The following is a 6,507-nucleotide window of genomic DNA, read 5'->3' on the forward strand; positions in this document are numbered from 1 at the left end:
GCACAGGGCTCTGGGCTCCGGGCCCAGCACGGGGCTTTGGGCTCTGGGCCCAGCACGGGGCTTTGGGCTCTGGGCCCAGCACGGGGCTCTGGGCTCTGGGCCCAGCACTGGGCTTTGGGGTCCCAGCACACACTGCCAGCTTATTCTGAGGGGGTTTTTATTCAGCACAAAGATTTGACAACCATTCTGTGTATCCCTAGGTCTGTCCCCTCACTAAGTTGACGTTTGAGAGGTTCTCCTTTAGATCACTCAGAACCTCACCTCATGTCCTGACCGTGCTCACACAGATACAATAATGTGTCAGTAACTGCAAGAATCGAGCAACAGAAACCTTCTGCAAAAGCTGAAATTCACACCAAATGCTCTGACAGATGAGATTTTTCATATAAATAATTTCTCATGAAGTTTAAACTGTTATTCCGTGCTGCTGGTTGTTAATGGATTCAGTTCTTGTTTTCCCTTTAGGATCAGTCACTGGGGAGGAGGTAAGAAGGAAAAAAAAAAACTTCAAGCAAAAAAAGCAGGTGAATTGTCAAAAGAAACAAAGGGAATCACAATGGGCCAATGAAAGATACATGGTTGTGCCTGTAGGAATCACAGCCTCCTATCCAGGACCTAAACTGACCCTGGTACCTTCTCAGCATCCAAAATCCCTTATGGGGGGTTGAGTGCCTTGGGGGACTTCTGTTGCTACAGACTTCTTTGAGAATGTGGCTCTGTTTTCCTTGTCTTCTGCTACTCCATCCCCCTTCCTCCCACCCTTTTGCACCCTTTTCCATGGATGATCTGCCATGCAGGATGCCACATGGGTGTGCCAAAGGCCTCCCCCTTGGGTGTGGGATGAAATATTTCACACAAACCCCTTCATCTAGGGCCACAAGCTGTTTTCTAGCCTTGCTGGGCCTCTGCAGCTCCTTCAGCTTTTATGGCTGTCGTCTGCTCTGCCCTGGATGTTTTTTTGCCCCCCTAATCAACACTGTGGAGTGAACAACTCCTGCCCTGCCAGCTCCTGCGCTCTGTCATGGCACTCAGGCAGCTCCTTGTCAGCAGAGAGCCCTAAAGGCATTAACTCATTAATCCTCACACCCCCCCGATGATATGCGCAGCTATTATTATCCCCTTTTTTCGGGGCTGTGGGGGAGAAAGAAAACTCTCTGAGATTAAACATCCCAACCCAAGGTCACACGGGAAGCACGGCCAGGCTGGTCTCTTCTCCTCCTCCTGTGTCCAGGTCCTCCTGGAGGAGCTGCAAAGCCTCCTTACAGCTGGGAAAAGCTTTGATAGTCAGGGCTTACACCCACACAGCAGGAAGCAGGAGCACTGAAATTATTTGAGGAAAATTTGGGCATTCATGGAGGGCACCCTACGGCGCACAGAAACACCTTTGGGTCAAAAGGCAAAATCACGAGGTCTCAGCACACCAAACCTGGGCAGATGGTTTATTTTGCCTCATTGCTCACATTGCCAGTGGTGCTCACCATCAGTGGAAAAGCCAGAGTGTGTTAGGATGGCTGGGATGATTCCTTGGAATGTCCTTGGGAAGGAAGGGAGCAGCCCAGGGTGTGCCTTGGGTGTCACCCCCACCCCAGAGCCTTCCCCTTCTGCACAGCCGCTTGCTACCCCAAATCACTCCAAATAAAACCACCCCAGGGGAAACCACACCTGTAACCACATCACAGACCAGAGCAGAAATGTGAGAAAGTGTAATTCTGAGGACAGCAGGATAATGGGCAAACCCTCTTCATTCACAGAAATCAAATTGCTCCATTTATTTCTACCTCTGTTTTTGCCATTTGTGAAGCCATCACAATGGGGACATGAGGTTTTTTTTGCAGACCTGCTTTTATACAACACGAGATTCAAGATTAGAATTCATTCCTCCTCAAAGTAAAAATGAAATATTGAAACCTCTTCTTTATGTTGTTGCCAAATCAAATCTGTGTTTTATAGCCGTGTCTAAAAATGGGTAACTTAAGTTTTCAGACTAATTGGAAACATGAAATTAAGGCACCTTTGAACAACTGTATTTGAAAAGAACAGGCAGAGATTTAATCTTTCATGAAACACTTCAGCAGAGACTTTTGCCCCCTCCACCCAGATAGTTTGATGCTGTCCAGATGTTTTGCTGTGTGATGGGTGTGTACCTTCTGTCTGTGATGAAGAAACCAGCCCAGACATCCCTGGGTTTCTTTATTTTTTACAGCTTAAGAGGATTTAAACCTGTTTTGTCCTGGATTGTCTACTCACATTATCATTAGGGATGGGAAATCACAATGGGGGGGAAAGGCTGGCTTAGGTCAGGACTGAAAGTTTTGTTGCCTAGGCAAACTGAGCCAAAATACTCATGAATTCAAAGGGTTTTAGCCTGTGAGGATATAGTAAATCCATAGCTTTTAATATCTGGGTTTGCAAAAAGAAAAAATATTCAGAGATCAACTTTTCTCACATGATTAGTCTATTTTTATTCTGGATAAGAAGGCTAGAGGTAATGTGACAGCAATGACAAAGAAATTATTCTGTGGATTTATTACAATTCCATCATGATGTTAAACCCACTGCACGGCTGCAGAAATCAAGAATTTGTATTTGACTGAAGAGGAGCAATATTTATGTCACCAAACCCACCCTGCATATTGAAAATGGTGGAATGATAAGGAAAAAACCCCAAACTTTCCAATTCAGCTACAAATTAGCAGAGGTAATTGCAGTTTCCCTTTCAGGCCGATGGTGGCTTCTGGTTTTGATCAAAACAGAGGAGATAACACAAATAAAGAGGAAAATCTCTGAGTTTAAAATAGATTTTTCCTACATTCTAGTTTAGTTATGCAGTACAAAGCATACTGGTGTGTACTGGCAAATCCAGGAGGATGCATAATGTTAAAGCTACCACAATCATTAGTAATAATCTTATTATCACTGCTAATACCATCAGCTGTGGGGGTAAGAACCTGCAGAAATTAGTGCAAAACCAGACAAGCCTTCAAGTCTCATTTTTATAACTAAGAAACCATTCACATGGGAAAGGAGGAAGAGCAAAACAATGAATAAATTACTTGCTTGAGCCTGTAGAATTCCAGAGTGACTGGATTATCACACATATAAGCAAGATAAGGAAATAAACCAGAGCAGGGTACACAAATTTATTCCTGGTGCCACTCAACGCTCTTGAAATACAGAGTTTTATGATGGATAAGTGGAGGCTCTTTGGCTGCATTGTGGAACATGAAGACCAACCCCTCCCTGTATTAATTCCTGTGTTATCCCTTCCCTGGTGGAGGGGGGAGCTGGAGAAGGGGTGGGTGACAGCACATTCATCCAAGTCAATGCCCTCCTAAGGCTGCTCTGTCGCGTTTGAGAGCTCTTGGAAATTGAGGGAAGACCCTCAGGAGTGGAGAGATATTGCACCCATCCTCAAAAGAGACCAGAAGGATTTTGTGGGAAGCTACATGATCAGAATAATTGAGGATGGAAAAGACTTCCAAGGCCATGGAGTCGCAGCTGTGCCCAGTCCCCACCTTGTCCCCAGCCCAGAGCTCTCAGTGCCACCTCCAGGTGACACCTGCAGGGCTGGGCACTGCAAACGCCCCTGGGCAGTGCCAGGGCAGTTCCTGAGCCCCCTTTCCATGGGGAAATTCCTGCTGTGTCCCCGTTCCCTGGAGCACAGCCCGACCCCCCGGCTGTGCCCTCCTGGCAGGAGCTGTGCAGAGCCACAAGGGCCCCCTGAGCCTCCTTTGCTCCAGGCTGAGCCCCTTCCCAGCTCCCTCAGCCCCTCCATTCCCTTCCCCAGGGGCTGAGACAAGGAGAAGTCCCTTCCCTGTGGATGCAGCCCCACACTGGAATGGGCCCTCTGGAGCATCCATGGTGCCTCCAGCATTGGAACCTGTCTGCCAAAATCCTGGGGAAAGCTGGGACAGCCTCAGGGCTGGCCCAGAGGTCACTTCCTACCTGAAAATTTTGATTCTCTGGGGTTTTTCAGCCCTCTCCAGAGGACTGGCTTCCCCACAGAGCCACAGGCCCAGCAGCAGCCAGGTTTTCTGTGGAAGAGCAGGTGTAGCAAAATCTCACCTTAGATATATTTCAAGACCTTAGTCAGTGAGGAACAGCTCAGAAGAGATCACTGAGAGGATCCCAGCTCAACCTTTTTTTAAAATTAACAGCCATTGCACAAAAGAAAGGGAACAGCTGAACCACTCTTTCATCCCTAATTTCTGTCTGAAAGGTTTTGAGCGCAGGTGAAGTATGGGCTGTCTTGGCTGGACTGCATTAAAAATAAATAACTTGAAATAGGAAAGTCATCCCATTGTATCTATCATTACAATAATATTGGCCATTGAAGAGAACATGGAAAATTAATTAAAAAAGGGGAAAATGCTCAGTTTCACTGTGCAAGTGAGTGGAACAGGTAATAGAAAAGAATGATAGAATTATTGAGACCTCCAAGACCATCGGGTCCAACTTTCAACCAAAAATAAAGGGGGAAAATTGACTAAAACAAACTAAACAAACCACAAAAACCCTCACCATTTATTCCTAGAGTCTTTTCAAATATGTGAATACACATTCTGTCCTTTTCATAAGTTTTCCAATGAAAATATCCTCTGCTGGGCCCAGATATTGGCTAAGACGTGGAAGACATGGAGCTTCATCCCAAGCTCCCTGTTTTTTTGGGGCTCTGTGGAGGCTGAAAGGTTCATTTCCAGAGTGTTCTGGCCAAATGCCTGCTGAAATCCCCTCTTGGTGGCTCCATCCTGACCATCCCCATGGCTTTGGGCAGGTGTCTGGGATCTGTGTGTTTGAAAAAGAGGGGGACACAAAAACCCCTGAGCAGCAGCTGGGCTCTGCTCACTGCAGGGGAATCCCAAACCAGCTGCTCCCATCCCCTTCCCACTGGCAATGGCCAGAAAAAACAGAGCAGGGGCCAGGATATATTAAAGTGCTAACTGCAGGCTGTTATCTGTGCTCTGTAATTATGAGTGGGATAGAAACTTGGTCCTTTTCCCCCTGTTGCACTGCTGCTCTCCCATGCCAGCACGAACACAGCAGATTTCTGTATTTTAATCTTAAGCATGTCATTGCTTACTTGCTGTCTTGAAAGTCAGCTGCTGGGGTGGGAAACAAAGACAGGCAGATGTTTTGCTTTTCATGCTGAGGAAGTGAAATTAGAGATCATCTTCCTCAAGATTTTTATGGAAGAAAGGTCAGAAATATAAGGGAAGCTATACTTTTAACCCTGTGTGGTTTAAGCATCAAATCCAGTTGGTCTAATCACTGGTTTAAAAAAAGTAATTAAAAAATAGTTGGAGCAACATGGAGAGAGGGGTAGAAAACAGGAGTAAGAAAATTAAGTAAATATCACCCTTTGTTCTTGGTTATGGCTTGAAAGCTAATTGTCTCCTTAATGAGGGGCAGGTAAATCTCTACCATTTAAAATTTAAAGTTTAAAAATCCAACAATATTTATATTTAGAACAAATATTTTTATTTCTGCCCTTCACAATCTGAAACTTCAAGGCACCCACTGCTAAAAGAGATGCAGAACTCCTACTGCAAATTGCCCACATGTTGTGCCTGGCATCCTAAATACACAGAAATACAAAAATCCCAGTATTTTGTCTTTCAGACCCTTTTTTTCAAGGCATATCTGACAGTTTTAAAGAGGGCTGTTGCAATGTCAAGGCAGAGGGGCAGGAGGTTTTTGGGGAAGCAGCCTGCAGTGGGAAGGCTTCATGCACTGCCAGCTCCTGGCAATCAGCGCTGTGTGAAGGAACATTCATGGCACAGCCCTGCTCAGCTCCTCGGTGTTATCACAAATGGGAAATTAAACATTTTGTCTCACAACAGAATACACTGGCTGGCTTGCACCCATATCCCCTTAATTTCATTTGTGCTAGCTGCAAATCTGTTTCTCATTCAGCTGCAGCTTCTTTCTCAGCTGTGTCTCACTTTTGTGTGTGTGTTGTACTGAAAGTGAATTTTTATTTAGAGGTGAATGCTGCCTCCAACCACAACTCCCAATTCCAGCCCCATTCAACTCTGTGACTGTTTAGATTTAAACTTTAGCCCAGATCTAACGGGGTTTTTTTTCAGTTGACTTCTGCCTTTGATACAGCACGAATTGAATCCCTGGAGCTGAAGACCTTTGGACTGTTGCAGGGCTGAAATATAAATCCATATCAAGCCCACAGCTTGAGCTCATTTCTTGGGGGTACTGGAGAGGTCCACACGTGAAACCTTGCTCATGTTTCCTGTCACTCCTTGCTTATGTCTCTGGCTTTAATTCACCCATCACCTTTCCAGGTGGGATTTTGCATATTTAGGCCTCCCAGTCCAAGTCCTGCCCAGAGATGCTCCAAAAAGAAAATCCAAACCCTACATTAAAGCCTACATTTAAAAAAAAATCAGTGTCCTTTGAACCTCCCAGTGAAATGCAAAACTCAGATATTGAACAATCCAGCCACTCTGGGCCTGCTCTTAAATCTTCACAGGAGAGATCCTGAGCTCTTTTTTT

Source organism: Geospiza fortis, unplaced genomic scaffold (genome assembly GCF_000277835.1).
Source record: "Geospiza fortis unplaced genomic scaffold, GeoFor_1.0 scaffold43, whole genome shotgun sequence".
NCBI lineage: Eukaryota > Metazoa > Chordata > Aves > Passeriformes > Thraupidae > Geospiza > Geospiza fortis.